The following is a 19,332-nucleotide window of genomic DNA, read 5'->3' on the forward strand; positions in this document are numbered from 1 at the left end:
GTTTCCATCTAGATTCTTGTGATCCATCTGAATTCAAGATGATTTAATTGATCATTTGGCTATTCTATATATTTGGAGTTTCTGTATTACTGGCTCTTTAGGCTTTTTTTTAAAGCATTAGTTAGGTGAATGGAAGCTAGCAATGCTTGTACTTATAATGAAATACTTTTTCAAGTATTGAACAAATTAGAAAGCCTGTCAAAATTTTGGTATATAATTCTGTATTTCAGTAGTAATTGTAGTTGTTTAAAATGTATGGTTTTACAAAACCCTTAAATCTGCTAATATATCTTTGAAGAAAACATGAAAGTTTGACTTCATCTTAGAAGCTGATTGTTGATTAGGTGAACCATACTTCTGAATGTGTCCGCGAGTCTAAATTATCAGTCAAGGAGCTTGAACACAGATTCCTAAAGTTAAAGCAACATCTGGAGTAGGCTGGCTCCTCTAAATGCTTTGTGACTAATCTACTTACTGATGAAAAACAAACAAGATCAGGATAAGACAAATAAAATGTGGGGGAATGCATTATGATAGTTGATTTAAACCTTTAAATCAGTCCAGATGAAGTTAAAGCACAATAAGGTTTTTATTAATTCCTTCTAAATACACAGTTACATGAAGCTTTGAAGGCTGAGAGTTACATTGAAATACAAAAGACACAACATGCTATTGCTAGAATTCCTCCAGAGCTTTTAGGAACTAAACATTTTAAATTTTTGAGAAATACTAAACTCAAAATTTCCAATGATTTTGATCCAACAGTAGGGGCAAAGCTTTTATGAAAGATTTTTTTCAATTTTCTGGGGTTAAATGTGAGAGAGAGAGAGAGAGAGAGAGAGAGAGAGAGAGAGAGAGAGAGAGAGGTTTTGATATTGCTGATTATAGTATTATGTAGTTCAACTTTGAAGTTTGAACCTTAAATTTCAATTATAAACTACATTTGGATCTTGAAATAAGGATTTTTCTTATTGATTTTGATGTTGCTGATTATAGTATTACAAAGTTCAACTTTTAAGTTTGAACCTTAAATCAATTATAAACTACATACTACAAATGTCAACTTACAAAGTAACACAAAGTGGATGGAGCCAATGAGGCTAATTGAGGCTAATTGCTGTGAAGTACGATTTCCATGGGGGTGCTTTTCTTGAGGATAAATCTCCAACATTGTGGTCTCTACTATTGGTTGAGTCAAACGGTTGTGTTTTTTGGAGTGTATGTGGTTATACACACTCAAAGAATGTTCACAAGTACATGGCTGACTTGAGATATGCATTGCCATCCATTGTAAGTTTTTGACATTTTTTTTACTAGCCATCTCTCACTAGATCGTGGGATAGGCCTTTTCTGGACCTCATAATTTTGCAGGAATAACATTGCCACCGTATAATAATTCCACCTTTGGGCTCACAAAAGCAAAATTAACTAGCATTCTATTATCATAATGTGCCTTCAAAAACTATAAAAAAAAGTTTTAATTTTGCGAGAGATAAAAAGGAAAAAGTTGATCACAAATACCTATTTCCAAAGTGGTCTTTCTTTCTAGTGCACAAATATTGACCAAAAAGTCCATTCCCGATTGATATGTGGGCAACTTTGCTATGGTTGCATAATTATCTTTTGATTTAGGGAAAAATTTCTTGATTGATTGGAGGAGTCCCTCATTCATTTCTTTAGTGATACGAAAGGAATCACTATAAAATAATGCATTATCCAACATAGAAAGTGCAATGCATTTGGTAAAACCATCTCTCGTAGATGATCTTACATATCGGCATTTACTCACCTCTCGCGTTGTCCATCCTTGCCTTGATAGTCTCTTTTGCCTTATCCATGGCCTCGTGAAAGTAGTCTATTATTTATTTCTCTACATCCACTAGTAAATTTTTTTTTAAAGGTGTGAAAATATAACAATCTCCTCTTCCTTTGTCCAAAAACTCATGGCACAAACATAATCAACATTGGTTCAACCATTCATATTATTGAGGAAGCTAGACTTTAATCACTCATTTGAAGTGAATATTTGTTTCAATTCATCTTCTTGGCACAAATATATTTCAATGCAAGGACGACGGTGGCACCAAGTCCAATGCAAGGAATTGGGCAGCCTCGAGAGTTTTCAATGCAAGGAAGTGGGTGAAAAAACTTCTCACCCTTGGCCAAAAAGTTCCTTCCCATCTTTGAAGGTGTGCATCATATTTAATACCCATATGTGATTGTAGATGATTTTGTGGTGGTTTCGGCCTCTTCCCACATGGATTTGATTCATCGAATTTTCCCAATATTTTTTAAGGTTAAATCATTATAATGGTTTTGTGTGGACTTCAAAACAAACTAGTATACTTGTTCACCAATTGTCCCCTAGTAGCAACACAAACATTAACATAATCTGTAATAAATTGAACCACATGTTGTAGCCCCATCTCAATTACCACCTCGTCACGTAGAATGAATAGTGGATGTGATTTTGAATCTGTTTAATATATACATTGATCTCACAAACAATCTTAAGCTCTAATGCAAGAAGAAAACTGTACATTTTATCTAATCCATCCATCCAACATTATTGTGTACTTGTACTAGCTCACTCGTTGCGATGATCCTCAAGGACACTGCTGAAATCCTCAATTGTACTTGTTAACATATTATTCCTCAAAGACATATGAGATTGCTTTTAACCGAGGACCAACAATTGCAATGGCATCTAACATGACCTAACAATATATAACAACATGCTTTATTGTGTACTTGTATTAGCCCACTAGTTGCGATGATCCTCAAGGACACTGCTGAATTCCTCAATTGTACTTGTTAACATATTAATCCTCAAAGACATATGAGATTGCTTTTAACCGAGGACCAACAATTGCAATGGCATCTAACATGACCTAACAATATATAACAACATGCTATAATGGTACCAAAAATTAGCAATGATATTTTTGGCCTGCTGATGTATATTTTTCTTCCACTCCATACTCTCCAAAGATTGTTGTGCTATAGGTGTATTACATGGTGCAAATAAGGCAGTAATGTTTTCCACTTACATTAGGTCTATATGATACAAAGAAAGGCTCCCTGCCCTGTTTGCCTCTGTCCATGACATTGAAAAGTCTATGTTTGATACAGTTTTCTGCAATATATCTACATCATCTAAATTATTGACAACGGCCTTAGAAGAAATCAATGCAATTAGTGTTTGTTGTTGCTTTCTTTGCCTTTGTTAGTAGTCCTAGAGAGTTCTCAAGGTTCAATAGGTGACATTTGGAGGGGACTTTTTGCAAGCCTTCACATTGTGGCCTAAATCCTTTGCCAAATGCTATTCAAAACAAAAATGGCTATATTGCATAAAAGGTTACAAAAATTACACTTCACTTTGCAAGCCTTCACATTGTGGCCAAGAGATCTGTGAGTAAAAATCAGATCTTTTGAGATCAGAAATCATAGCAGACATTGGGAAGATTTGTGAAGATTATATTGCAGATCTGAGCTAGGGTTTGAGAGCAGAACTTCAAGGCAGATTTGTGTAAATTTGTGGGCATCTAGGGCAGATCCCAATATAATAATCTTTTTATTTCTCGAAGGTTGGTGCCTTCTACTTGGTGAATTCAAGAGGTTGGTTCCTCCTACTCAAAGAGATTGGAGTCTCTTACTCAGTCGATGCTCAGGGGGATTGGTGTCTTTTGTGGGTTGTTGCCTACAAAGTTGTAAGCAGTTCTTTATAAAAGCAATATTTCGCCATGGTTTTCTCCTGCAAGGGTATCCATGTAAAATCGTGTGTGTATCTTGTGTTAATTTTGTTAGATCTTGTGTGGAGGCTTTATGCATTGCTTTAAGATTGCTAAAATTATAAATTGAGAAAGTTGGTCTTCTACTGATTCACCCTCTCTCTTAGTATAAGTGTATGTGTGTGTTTTCTTCAATTGGTAGCAGAGCGGGTTCCTTTGAAAAAGTATAACTGCTTGAAGGAAAGATCTTAAGAACACACATGGCAAGTCAAGAAGGGATTTCTTCAAGCCAAGCTCCATTGTTTGGTGGGAACAACTGTGCTTTTTGGAGTTTTAGAATGCACACCTATTTGATGGACCATGGATTTGATATATGGCAAGTAGTTGTGGATGACTACGTGGCACCATCTACTCCACCTAATGATCAAGCCGAAAAAAAGAGCATTCAAGAACAATGCAAAAGCTATGAATGCAAGTTTAACTGGGCTAACGGAATCTGAATTAGTTAAAGTCATGCATTGCACTTTGGCAAAAGAAATGTGGGATATGCTTCAAAAGAAATATGAAGGAGACCACAAAGTGAAGAAGGCTAAGCTCCAAATCCACATGAGACATTTTGAAAGCCTAAAGATGAAGGAAGAAGAAAATGTTGATGGTGCAAAAGTGGTGAATGAGAATGTTGCTCAGTTTTGTCAGATCAGTTATATAAGTTTGAAGGTACAACAATGATCATGAATTCAGGACTGTTGTAATTGCTGTTTCAGAAGTTCCAGATGTAGGAGTTAGGAATATTAGTCCCAGTTTAGTGTTGTTTCTCTCAGAATGAGTCGAGCTCATTATATAGGACAGTTTTGCATTATTCTTTCAGTTATTTTTTTGTGATTGGCATCTTATTCACGAGTATTTGACAGGTGGTTGCAGTCTGATTTAGGCAGTTTTCTCTGACATACGTTCTGTTAGGAGTTCATTTGTTGAACTCAGAAGATTTACAGTTGAGGACAGAAGTTGACAGTAATATGTTGTAGTTACATTAGATGAGGAATGGAGACAAAAAGAAAACAGAAGTATGTTTGTGATTATTGAATGCAATAAAGAAGAAGATCATATATTTTGTGTAGTTGATTGGTTTTGAACTGTTTTTAAAAGAAAGTTTTTTGAGTTAATGTGGTGTGCATGTAAGTTTTCTGCAGCTTGGAGAACCATGATTTGATGCTGAACAACACATACAAGAATATCAGAATGTTATGAAGGCAGATTGATTTTGAAGAAATGAAGGAAGAAGTTTTGGAGAGACTGTTTGATCATACAGTGTGTTTTTTTCAATGATCTTTTGCAGTTATGGTTGGGTGCTGCCATGTTCATTTAGTGCTGAAGAAGAAGTGTTGAATCTTTGTACTTTATTTTCGAATTGCAGTATGTTGTATTGTATCCTGAATATTTCACTAAGTGCTGCTGGACTCTCAGAATTTTCATTTTAGTAAACTTGTTTTCAAAAGGATGTTAGTGATTTCTATTGAGTTGTAGCTCAAATAGAGCTTGGAGCCTCTGCTGTTTTGGGAGTTGGTGCTCTTTAAAGAGTTGGAGCTCTTGAATGTAACTGGTTTGTGTTGTGACCATTTCACACATCGCCCCATTTTGAAATGGGGACCCCCTCTTTTTGCTCGTTTTGCTCGCTTTTCGCTTTGCCTTTTAGGGTTTTGGTAGTTTGTCAGTTATCTGGATTAGGGTCAAGCCTTAGGGTTCTCGTTTTGTCTTTTTTCAGGCCAGAGTCCAGTCAGTCTTGAGAGCTTTCTAAGCTTCCTTTTGTAGGATGCAATTTTGAATGAAATGAATTCGCCAGAATGGTTTATTTTCAATTGGAATTTTGAATGCAGAGTTTAAATTTGTCTAAGTGTTAATGATGAAATTGTGAATTTTATCCAATTGAGTAATTTTGACCAAATTTTGAGTTTTTTGATATTTGATCCCGGGCATTGGAAATGATTTGTTTTTGCCTTGTGAAGTGATTAAACTTGTGAAATCATGATATTTTGGCTTGTAGGAGCAAAATCGCTCCTGTCCCTCAGTGAATGACCGGAGCTCGTTTTCAAAAATCTTACTGTCTCTGCAGGATCAAGATGATTTTTCAAGTGGAAATGGTAAAGAAAGGCGTGATCTTTCCGTTGAATATAAATTGAAGAATTTCACGAACACGGAAATGCCCCAGGAGTCAAAATCGCTCCTGTCCCTCAGTGAAGGACCGGAGTTCAAAATCAAATATTGCTTTGTCCTTGCAGGATTTCAACAACTTGACGATTTGAAGAGGTCAAAGGAGATATGTTTTATCAATTGAATATAACTTGAGGTGCCTTCGTGAAGGAAAAGTGGACCAAAATGCAAGTTCGCTCCTGTCCCTCAGTCAGGGACCAGGGTGAAGTTCAGTGTAGCTCCCGTCCCTCTCCTAGGGACCAGAGCGAAATTCCTCATGAAGCATGTTTTGGGCAAAGATCAAGCAAGTTTTAGGTTTGAGGCAAGCAAAGACAGTGTAACGGATTCATTGAAGACAAAATTGAAGATTGCAAGACACCAAATGAACTCTAAATTGGCCTGAGCGCTCCTGTCCCTCAGTCAGGGACCAGAGCGATCTTTATCTTAGATGAATTTCTTGCCAAGTTTGAATGATTTCCAAGCCAAAGATGAATAAAATGGGGCACAACAAGATTGTTGAAGATAATTTTTGAAGGTGGCAAAGTGTAGTTGAGTTTGAAAGTACAAATTCGCTCCTGTCCCTTAGCCAGGGACCAGGGCGATATCTTAGTTATCTTGCCTTCATCCCAAGTTTTAGACCACTCCAAGTCCAGATACGTGGAGGCAAGGACATTTTTGAGGTATCTCGATGATGAACAAAGTTATAAAGATCACCAAATTGAAGGATTTGCACCAAATGTCCCAGTTTGCTCCTGTCCCTCAGTCAGGGACCAGAGCGATATCCACCATATTTGCCAATTCATTCAAAATTCATGCCAAGTCAAGATTGTACATGGTTGCGCAGGGTCTAAGGCGTCTTAAGAAGATGATATGCAAAGGTTTCAAACGTCAAAGAGTCATCAATTGAACCAAGGGACCTATATTGCTCCTGTCCCTCAGTCAGGGACCAGGGCGATTTGCACAGGATCATTCATTTTCCTTCAAAATCAAGACAAGGCAAGGATATACAAGATCAAGGACATCATTTAGGAAGCAATGAACAAAGAACAAAGGTTGAAAGATAGTAAATTTTGGCTAGAACTTCAGGATCGCTCCTGTCCCTCTCCAAGGGACCAGGGCGATAATCTATTTAAACATCAAAGTGTCTCGTAGAAGCCAAGTGAAGTAAGGGTGGAATGAAGAAATGACATCATTGCTTGCCATATAATGAAGATTGATGATTAAAGAAGCGAGATCAAGGAGAGAAACACCAAGATCGCTCCTGTCCCTCACCAAGGGACCAGGGCGATATCACCTCAAGAGGCACTCATTCGCAAAGTCAAGTCACCCAAATTTGAGATTCCTAGCAAAAATGCCAACTTCAACGTAAGGATGGAGATTTTGAATGTCAAAAGCACAAGATTCCAGGCTGAAATGCTAGATCGCTCCTGTCCCTCAGTAAGGGACCAGGGCGATGAGGTTTGTACTTTTCCACCTTCAAATTTTGGTGCTAACAAACATTTTTGAATTTTATTAAATGCTAGAAAATTCGATAAATTAAAAATTCAATTAAAAATAGCATTTAAATATAGCGCAAGACATTAATTAATTAATTTTTTTTGCCTTTTAAAAATCGAATTTATTAATTAAAAAACAAAGGCATTTAATAATTAATTATTAATTTAATAAAAAAATCAAATGGAGCACTTTTTACAAAGGTCGGCCTTTATTATTTATTTAAAAAATCATTTTAATTGCCTCATTTTATAAAAGTCGGCCTAGAGGTGAATATGAAGGTGAGTGCTTATAAAGGGAGGGTGAAAGTTTCATTTTTACATCGTCATTTATCATCTCTTATATGCGATTTGGAGTATACAAAGAGGAAGCGAATTTCATAAAGGAGAAGTGCGAGTTTCTATCCAAAGGTGGTGCGAAGTATTATCAAAGGGGTGCGAGTTAGAATTAAAGCGAACTTGCCAACGATATTGGAAGATCACGTCAAGGACATCCCCAAAGGTGGCAAAGTTGATAGGAAGGACGTTCATTATCCTTGAAGATCACGTGGCAAAGGCTTCAAACGTTAATTTTGCCTAGGCGAATCCATTTGTTTTGCATTCTAGAGTTAGCTCTCAAGTGAGGTATGGCGATATGGATTTATTGTTTTGATTTTGAATGTTGATCGTCATAGCTTCAAATTTTGAAATTTTGAAATTTTGAATTCCATTAGCTCAATCGTTTTTTAGGAAATGATAATTCAAGGACTTATCATAAGGTTTCCTAAAATTTACTCTCTATGTTATGCATTGCAAAATCTAGTTCTTATTATGAAATGTTGTGTAGGTATGGTGACCCCGAAGGCGGGAGCATCCACCAGTCGTCCAGCTCTCATGAAGGAAGATCAAAAGACCGAAGAAGTGGAGACCAAGATCGTGTCGAAGTGGAGCAACATTGGAGATACCAACTTGGGCAACTTCAGCAAGAAGAAGTTTCGAGAGGTCCCTTACATTGGCAAGCCATCACCTGTCGCCTGGAGAATAATCGAGAGTGGCATCATTAAGGCGGCCGGCTTCCCTCCAGCAGTTCAGTGCCATGAGTTGATGATCGAGTGTGCTCGTCATTATGATCCTCAGTCCAGAACGATCGTGTCCAATGAAGGAAATACTTTGGCGTATCTTTCAGAGGAAGCTATAAGTGAAGCTTTCCATCTTCCAGAGCATAGAGATATGATATACAAGAGCATAGAAGGAGCCAGGTCCATGTACGAAGATGATCTAGATGCTTGTCTAAGCATCATCAACAAGAACTGGTTACTCAAGATTCGTCCTCGCCTGAGCAAGATCCCGAACACACCGCATAGGATTGATTTTCAGGAGGAGTACAGAGATTTGATCACAATGCTCAACCGAGTTACAGGAGCCCCTCACGCCTTCTATTTTGAGAAGTGGATGTTCTACTTCATCCAGGTGATTGTTCAAGGAAAAGGAACAATACATTGGGCTAGGATGATTAGCCATTGCTTGGACGTACAGTTGAGGAGACTCAAGGCTACCAAGTCCTTCCACATGAGTTCATACGTCATCTATGCCTTGATCAGGAGCTTTGAGTACGCAGGATTATCTCACAGAGGAGTGATTGGAAGAGGACTCGGCGAGGTCAGAGTTTGTGATTCCTATGTCCACTTGCATCATCCGCCAGGAAGCAACTACAAGCTAGTTAATGATAACTTCACGATGAACATCACAAGGACGTTGCAAGGTGGAATTCACAACAGATTATCTCAGGATGCACAGGAACTAGTGAAGAGGTACGGTGCTTGGTTTATCCAGTTTCCGAAATTCACTTATATTAGAGTACATGGATGTCCTTTACCTCCATACATGTTGCCGAGATATCCGACAGACAGAATTGTGTTACTTGAAGTAACATGACAGTTGGCAGCATATGCGAAGGCATTCAGACATAGACATGGGAATGGAGTTCCGGTACCTATCATTTTGGGCAATTCAGTTGAGGTATGTCCTAATGCTTTAGCTATGGATGACGCAGAGAAGGAGTTAGCCTTGTATTCTTTTTCATCCTTTGCTTTGAGAGAAAGCTTTGATCCACATGGATATTTAGAGGAGACAGTCGGTAGGAAGTTTAAGCATGAGTACCAAATAGAAGATTTTATGATGAATCTCTTAGATGATCTTGAAGTGAAAAGAAAGATGCATTCTAGATTGCCTTTGGATTTCATCAGGAAATGCAGGATTTACAGAGTGGCCGACCAAGCACAGGACAGTGGCAGACATATCCAGTCATCCTATGATCGAGAAAGCAAATCAATAAGATTAGATTGGAATGAGCCCGAGGTCGTGGATTTAGATGCTTTGATGGCTCCAGTCTTGTCTTGTACTCGCAGATGGGTTGACGTACAACATCAAAAGTTGAGAGAGCAGGACATAGCTATGACTTTCACTTTGGAAGAGAAACCAGCCGAAGGTGGAGCTAGTGTAAGCGAAGGAAATCCTAATCCTAGGAATGCAAGTGAAGGTAACCTTCGAAGTGCAAGTGAAGGCAATCTCCATCCAAGAGGTTCGAAGAGGAAAGAAAGGCCAGAAAAGAGAGAATCCTCCAAAAAGAAGCAAGGGGCCAATCGAGATCGTTCATCCGGTACATCTTCTAGACCAGAGAAGAGGACACTTCAGGTGGAAGAATCTATGGAGTCGATGGTACAGAACGATAGGCAGGAAGAAGGACAGGCACCGCAAGGGTCACCAGATGGATCTCTCCAAGATTATGAGCTAAATGAAGATAGAGAAGATAATGAGGTAACATCTCCTCCCAGAGAAGAAGAAGTAGTGCATAAGGAAATTCAAGTGAAAGAGACAAGATCGGCCATCCCAGATTGGTTGAAGGAAAGATTAACTAAGGTGATCGTGATAGAGGACGAGGAGAATGTAATTGATTTAGAGAGCCTTGTTGGACGTTCTCACGAAGTAACAGAGAAGAGGAAGGCTACCAAGATGTCCAAGATGATTAGAGATGAAACTGGATCCAGAAAACTACAGATAGCTACACTGACAGTGGACAAATATGAAGGGGAGATCCTAGCAGAGGAATATGATATACAGACATTTGAGCTAGGTCCGTCCACAGCAAAGCAGACACTAGATGATGCCACCGATTCATTTGAGGCATTGAAAGACAAGCTTAGAGAAGAAATGGAGAAGAATAGAAAGCTTGAAAGAGAGGTCGGTGCATGGAGGACATATTTCAGTCATCTCAATGAACCTTTGGGGCGTTAGGATCCAGCTAGATCACCAGTGCAGGCACTTCCACTTCAATCAATTAATGAGGCAGAAAGATTCAGGAATATGGTCCAGCGTATGAGTACTTGGATGGACAAATCTCATATAGTTGCCGTAGAATTTGTAACAAGGATGATGAAGACTATTCATAGAGCTATCCAGGTTCTTGAGATAATCCACAACTTGATGATAACAGTAGCCGCTTTTTCTCATACCAGAGATGTTATCATTCTTGTATTGAAAGTAATTAGACAAACATCGAGGAAGGTCTTAGTGCAAGAAAAGATCATGGATGGAGGACCTCATAGTTTGCTTCAGTGGTCAACCTTATTCCATATGAAGAGTGTTCTCTTTGAGGACATCAGTACTAGATGTAGCCAAGTTGAGGAGGTGATCAATCCGATCCAGGACAGAGTATTTGAGGTACTACGTACCATTCTTGGCAGGAGGATCGAGGTCGAGACAGATGTGGATTTGCAAGAATTGGAGGATAGAATCAAGGTCATCTTTTGCAAGGACGCTAATATCACAGATGAGCAACATGATCAGATGTTTGCCACTATGCTCTTGATTGAAAGAACAAAGGAACTTGAACTTACATGGGACGCAGCTCTTCTAGATGCATTCGATCAGGTCATCCACTTGGAAGAAAGTATGAAGAATCTTCCCGAGATTCCAATTGCTGAGATCGAAGGAATCATATCAAGATTCATTGCATATGCTAAAAAGGAACATTGGAAAGGGAATAAGATTCTAGATGAGAGGTTGTTATAGATGACATGGCACCTTAATTGTCATTGGTTTATGTCTCCTAGGTTTTTGTGCCAAATTTAATATTTGGCTATGCATTTAATATTGTTCAGTAAAAAGGAGGCCATTTGTAACAAACCCTAATTAGGGTTTAGGTGTCATGATCTTGACCGTTGATCTGCTTTCAATCTGGATCATTCATTGTAATTGAGGATGCTATTTATACCCTCATTTTCATTTCATTTGGTAATAGAATAGATAATAGTTAGATGTCAGAGAGTTTGATGTATTAGAGAGATTAGAGTTTAGAAGCAATTTATTTTTGTAGCAAGATTGAGTTTTGAGGAAAGGGATTCAAACAATTGTTGTACATGATGACTTTGAAATCAATGAAATATTGAAGTTATGGTGTTTTGTTGCAACTTTCTTGGTTATCTTCATGGTTGTTCAATTCATTTGAATCATTCTCAATCAAAGTAGTGTGTTAATTCGAAGGGCAAAATGTGAGACTTGATCTTTGGTAGGATTCGCTTTCCAAACCACTAGCTTCTTGCTGATTGTAGGAACGCCTTGCGTGGTCAACTGGAGATATTTGAATCACTTAACCTTCAATCATTATTGTATCTTGGATATGTACCTTCGTGGTAGTGTCTTTGAACTTTGATGCATTGAAAATCATTTTGTTACCTTAGAAGATCGCATCAATTTCAATTGAGTTGTTATTTTATGGCGAAATTGAAGTTGGTAGAATCTTGCCAAGTCTTGTCCACATGAAGTCATTCTTAGGGTTAGATTAGATTAGACCTCTTGCAAACCCTATCCTTTTGTTATTTTTTGAAAAGCTTCTTTAATTTAGTAAAACTTCGGAACGTAAGGCCCCTTGAGGACACAGCAAATCACATCATACCACTGGAGCTTATCCACACGTAGAGACCCTACTAACCAGAACATTGAAGTCATCCTAACTGATCCTTCTTGCGAAATCTTCAGCAGTTAGAGACTTTATTCAAGAGAGGATAAGATGCCTTTAGGTATTTTATTCTGTGTATGATGGTGTACAAAATACACGTCAACAGTTTGGAGCCCATTTTTTAATAATGATAGTTATTGTGTGCTGGGGGAGGGTTTTCCACTAGATAAATTTTGTGTCTTCTCTCTGAATGTACAATCTGCTTATTTGTGTGGCTTCAACTATTCATATTTTTGAAATATTGATTCAGCCCCCCACACCCCCCCCTCCCCCCTCCTTTCTTAGTATTTCTGAATTGGTTTTCACACATTTCATGTTGAAGGATGCAAAATTATCAAAGATGGAAAACTAATAGTTGATGCCTACAAAAGGGATTGAAACATCTGCATTCTTAATGAGGTCAGAATTGAAAAAAGCTACGTGGGGCAAGAAGATGAGAGTTGGCTGTGGCACAAGAGGATAGGACGCCAAAATTTTGACAATATCGTGAAGATTGGCAAAAAGCAAGCTGTAAGGGACATGCCCGGAATAGAAAACCCATCAAATATCATTTCTAAACAATGCCGATATGGGAAACTAACAAGGACAAGCTTCAAATCAAAGCAATATTGTGTTGGAAACTTGAGTTGCTGTGCCTTGTTGTCATTGATGTCAACCTATCTTGTGTTGTCATTGAAGTCAACCTATCTTGTATTGATATGGAAGCAAGAATAGTATAGTAGATGTTTCTATATGTAGGAAATAAAATGTACAGTGTTGAATGTTCTGGTGTTGATGAAGATGTTGTGGTGTTTTCAAAAGATTGGTATAGTGGAAGTTTCATTATGTAGGAATTAATATTTAATGTCTTAGTGGAAGAAAGTGTTGCTTTCCTCCTGTTTGTGAAGATTATATGCTATGGTTCTACACATGATGTCTATGCTCTGTCTATATTGCACTATCTATTTTGCAAATGTTGTATGGCTCAATTGGTTGAGTTGATTACTATTGTTTTTTTTGATAGTAAGGCTATTTGTTGAAATAGGTCCGGAAAATGTTTGCTGGCTTCTAGATGTGGATTTAGGTGCTGCAGTTTGGAGGATTTGTTCATGTGATCTATGCAATGTTCCAATTTAGTTATCAAGTGGTAGCTTGATTGGCAAGTGAAGTTATGATATACTGAGTTCTAGGTGTTTAGCTATTCTGGTCTCTGGTTGACTATGATATTGTATTCTACTTGGATGATATTCTTTTGGTCTGAGTTTGCATTGGAGGATGTGTATGGCTAATGTTTTGGGTCTCACAATGGTGTGTGTAGATCCGCATTGAGTTTCATGCATTGGAAAATGTTTTAGGCCAACTAGTTGGTGTGCTTTATTGTTCATCTAAATGTTTCATTTGATGCAACCTTGGAGGATGTGCTAGTGTGTGTGTTTTGTTGGAATCATTTAGATATGTTGTATTGTAATGTTTTTGGGTCCTCTCTATCTCTTGGAGTGGACCGCATTTGATATTTTAGGTTTGGATGGCCAAGTTTATGTAATAATGTATATTCTATTTGTGGCGGACCTAGTTAAGGGTTTCGATAACTAACCTTGTATACAAAATGGCACAAATGTATTAGTGAGTGTGTGGAATAGGTGTGAATTGATTTGCCAAAGGTGTGAAAGACCTATAAGCAGATTTGGTATTTGAGATGTGCGAAAGACTGTGGTGAAGAGCTTTGATGATGATATTCTTAGTGTGACAGAAATCAGAGCTTGTGTTCTTGGATCATAAGAGTTTGTTATGATATTAATTGTTTGACACAGTGGCTCAAGATCAATTCCATGATTAGACGATCTTGTTCATTCCAATTTAGTTATTTGCTTTTTTTGCGGGAAGACAGCGAGTCTCTTGGCAGCTTTTTGTATGTTGGCTTGAAACACTTGCAAATCACTTGTATCTTGCCCTAAGGTTGTGCACCTTAGTTCTACAAGTCCTCTCAAGAGCAGGGTGTTTCGGAGGCAACAGTGTAATAGGTTATTTTTATATTGTGAGTTTGATTCTCATTGTGGTTTTTCCTTGATCAGATTTTTCACTTAAATCTTGTGTTCATGTGTTTGTTGTGTGTCGAACTTTCATAATTTGTTATTGCTGAGATTATATGCTTGTGATTTAAAGTTTGAAGATCAGTATTTAAGAATTAGAAGGTTTGGGCTGATTTGCTCTTCGCTCTCAATTCTGTGGTGTGTTCAACATATTCTACATCAAAACCTTTGGAACTTGTTTACATTGATTTGTGTGGGCCATGTTGTCACAAAAGGTTCCACCCTTGCTAAGCTATCAACTCAACAACCTCGTGAAACATAGAAACAACCCTGAAGTGTGGGACCTTGCGCAAGGGGTTGAATCTCTCGAGAAGGCCGACGTCCTTCTCAATCCATGTGCAAGTTTTGAACCAACTTAACGTTCCAAATTCTACTTCTAAACCTATCTTAATAGTTTCCTGAGAAACAAGGAAGAAGGAAATGCTAAAATGAAAGGAGGTGATGCACAATGATAAGAGATGTTCCTCTCCCCACTCTGAAATGACACAAAGAATCAATCGAAATACCTTGGAGATGCACAAACTTCAGTTGCATGAATGACCCCAACTCATGCATGGAGGTTAGAATTTGCTAAAGGTCAAAGGGGAAAAAGTTTCCCACAAGTCACATTCAGAAAACAAGTTAACACAACATATGGGAGAGAAAGCCACAAAACACACACTTATCATGAAGGTAAGAAAACATACACAACATGCATAAGTTGAAGACGCAAGAATGATGATTTCAATTCATTCTCAGGCTAATGGCCAAACTTACAGTTGCAGAAATGCAAGAAATATGCAATCCCTCAAGAGAAGTGAAAGAGCAGATAGTAGCTCAAGCCAACAAGGAGAGGACCCTTTACAATGATGCTTAACAACCTATATATAGCAAACTGGTCGCAAAGAAGAGACCAACGGTCATGAATGGGAAACTGTCATGCCCAAAATTTAGGGCAAAAACGGAACAATTTTTTTTTTTAAAAAACATACTAATTAATTAACAAGTTCACTCACACGACAAGCGTTATAGAAATTTCCATAATTATATTCGAACTAGTTCTGAGACGAACCAAGCATCGATAGTTTGTTAAATATTATTTGCGGAAAACTAACTGGTTTAATTTTATCTCCACGAGATATCCAGTCATTAAGTTTATTAAATCAATCATGCTAAAGGAATAGGAGAGGAAAATTAATTTAATCTCCAATATGACTATATAGTCCAATCAACCATTTTTAAATTTCTATTTATTACTTACTCCAAATTATAACCAGAATTATATATATATATATATATACACATATATATATATATTTATAATTAAATACTTACTCCAAATTATGACCAGAGTTATATATATATATATATATATCCATATATATATATATAGATACATATATATTTACATATATTTTATATATTTTAATTCTTTTTCAAAAGCACAATAACTTTCTAAAATAATAATCAGTATTTCTCCAACCCTATTTAGGGTTCTATTTTTTTTTATATATAATATTTTTAAATTCATTTGCCCTAGCCCTACCCGGGCTAGGGTTTAACCCTTTTTTTATTTCCACTAAATTTTTCCACAGGGCCGAACAACGGCGGCGGCCATATTTTTATGCAGGTTACGAAGATGGAGGTGGGGAGGGCCGTGGCGCCACTGTGTGGGCGCACAGTGGGCGCCGCGACACCACTGTGTGTCCACACAGTGGGCGCCGCTAGCGGCTTGCACCACTATGTGGCCACACAGTGGCGGCCGCGGCCGTCCACTGTGTGTCCACACAGTGGGAGCCGAGCGGCCCGCACCGTGTGTTCACACAGTGGGCGCCGCGCGGCCCTCACTGTGCATACACACAGTGGGGTCCGCATGGAACCCAATTTCCCCTTTTTTATTTATTTATTTATTTTTTTAAATATATTTTATATAAATATATAATCATAAAGTTATGAGGGTGATAAATATACCAATAAATGCATTTTTTTTTTTTTTGTAATAAGATTTACATGCAAAAATTTTAAACAAAACTAATAAAGGAAAAGCATTGTGTTATTTCAAATATATATATATATATATATATATATATATAGACTTAAGTTTTTTTTTTTGTTTATTTATTTCTAATTGCTGATAAATGAATGAAGCAAAAACTATTGTTAAGCTTTTTAATCATCACTAATTAGAAATACAATTTAGAAATACATTTCAGAAAATACAATATACTTTTCTATAATAAATAGATTCATTGATTTTTCAACTAATTAAGCAATAACTTTAAACAATTTTTTTTTTTTTTATTACGTAAGATTTTTCAGCAAAGATAAACTCATATTTTCAACAAGTAGAAATATAGATAAAATTTAATTGAAAGCTAAATTTTTTTTTTTTAATAATACAAAGAAGCTTTTGCATGCAACTCAAATGGCTTTTCTTTTTCTAAAAATCAGAAGTAGAAATAAAACAAGCTTTTACAACTCTGAGGTAATCTGCAAATTTTACAGGATGTTCCTTTTGTTTAGCTACAACAATAACCCCAAGTCTAATTTCAAGAATTACAACTTGCCTCACATTTCTAAGAATGAGGGCTTACTTTTGTAACATCTTTAAACAAATATTTGCAAATGAAATAAAGTATCTTCAACAATAATCTTCTGTATCTTTTCATGGCACCTATCCTCTTCTCCTGACTTTCCTGCATAATAGAAACACAAATATGACCACGGAGTGCTCGCCTCCCAGCCTAGGCTAACTGGTAGCCACCCCCGAGCTCGGAGAACCAATTCCTAGACGGGTAACAAACAGGCAAACACATAGAAAGCAAATGCATACAGATTTTCCAGACACATTCCCAACTTGGCTTTCACAGCACCACACTTTGGTGATGAACATTTTCAAAGGGTGGTAGTGGACCAATACCCTGAGGAGAACTGCAAGTATGAAATAAACAAGAAGCCACCTCATGGCACAATAATAATATCAAGAATCTCAACCCCTTATTCCTTATGCCCCCCCAAAGGCATTCTAGCCTTATATCCCTCCTTATGACCCCCATTGCACAAACAGGCCATGTAGCAAGGGTCACACAAAGATCCCTTGTGATCGCTCTCAAAGAGAGTCTCTCACTCGAGGGTTGTCACTGCTACCACCCACAAGATCCTCTTCTCTCCCAAGAGTAAGAGATCTTGAGAAAACTCCCAAAACACAACAAATCATAATGTAAAAATACCAAAAGATTTTCTAACACAAACTTTCAATAACACAGATTTCTTACACCAACAAACTTCCAGACATAAACAAGAAGAAGACATTAAAATGAATAATTGAAACCAACCTTAATCTGCCCAAAGGTATTATGATATTTGATGAAGAGCTGCCCAATCCACGAATCTTTTTCCTTCTACCCTTAATCAATTTTTCTATTCCATAACATTATTTTCTATTCAAAATTTCTCGTCTCCAAAAATGGAGAGTGGGTGATTACCCTCCAATTCTCAAAAATCTTGCTTAAGAAGCTCACTCTCAGAGTTCTCACAGTTTCTAAAAACCAAAAAGGAAAGAAAGCAAAAATGCAAAAAGACTCTCATTCCAAAAGGAAAAATCTTGATTAGATTTAACTTCCAATTTTCAATTTTCGCTCAACTCAAAAAAGCCAATTTTTAAAGCATTAAAAAGATCATTATAAAGTAGAAAATTGCCTAAAATTACCCCTAACCCCTAGGTATACCTTATGGGCTTTAGGAAACCCTATTAAACTACCCCTAGGTGTTCATTTAACCCATTTTAAACCCCTCTGAAGTTTATTTTCGGGTCAAACATAAGTTGACCACCCCAAATATTTTATTCCCAAAGTATTTATGACAACACATTATTTTATTTAAGAAGAACTATAATTAAACACTTTCCCACCAAGAGACAAAATAAAACATTTAAATTTAAATCCACACATGTGTCAAGTGACACAAATAAAACACTTTTACAAAAATAAAACACGAAATTGTCTCTTGTGGTTTTTACACAATAAATTTAATTAACACTTAACACTCATGCAGCATATACTGTTACAAATAAAATACAACACAAACGGGGTGTTGTCTCTCCAAATAGACAAACCCTGGCTTACGAACATACATAAGTCTAGGTTTGATTCTCCGTAATTTTCCATGGTCATGTGGTAAATTTCCTGCGCATCTCAATTTACACATTAGTACTTCCAAATATCCATATATAATATAATTCAATAATATAACAATACACATCATTACTTGCATACAATTTTCATTTGCACAGATTGAATACATCTTTTATCAAGCAATTTCACATAAGCAATTTCATCCCAATTCACATAAACTAAACATACATCATAGTTCTATATTCAGAGTAAAGTCCTGCAAATTCAATAACGACATCTATCATTGCAATATCATCCTATCTAACAATCATGTAGTGTTCTATCTCATAAAGCATGTAAGTAAATCATCAAATCATAGCAATGTTATCCAAATCCTGAAATCATATAAGTTCTAAGTCTCAAAATGCATCAAAATAAAGTATCCATAATAGTCTAAATATAAAATCCACTGAATGTCAGACTGAGTCGAGGTGAGGCCTCACAGAAACCCTGACCTTGGTGTACATGAGAATGTTAGTCTAGGAAGGTAGGTAAGTGCACATATTTGACATGGTTGTTTGTGCAAGAAACCCATCCATACCCTGACAAGGCAACCCTAAGAAGAAAAGTCCTTCTAGAAGGTGGATTGCTTAACATACCAAAGTCAGAGCACACAAACCTGACAAGAAGGCCATCAAGTAACCATAATTAAGCATGGCATTGGACTCCACTTGATGGCTATCTTGCAAAAAAGTGAAAAAACAT

General features: G+C 37.1%; 1 protein-coding gene across 2 annotated transcripts in view; it reads left to right on the plus strand.

Annotated features, from left to right (window-relative positions):
- Window positions 1-19,332, plus strand: part of LOC131050581 (uncharacterized) — a 70,047-nt gene that overhangs the window by 31,819 nt on the left and 18,896 nt on the right. The window lies entirely within an intron of this gene.

This window comes from Cryptomeria japonica, chromosome 8 (assembly GCF_030272615.1).
Source record: "Cryptomeria japonica chromosome 8, Sugi_1.0, whole genome shotgun sequence".
Classification (NCBI taxonomy): domain Eukaryota; kingdom Viridiplantae; phylum Streptophyta; class Pinopsida; order Cupressales; family Cupressaceae; genus Cryptomeria; species Cryptomeria japonica.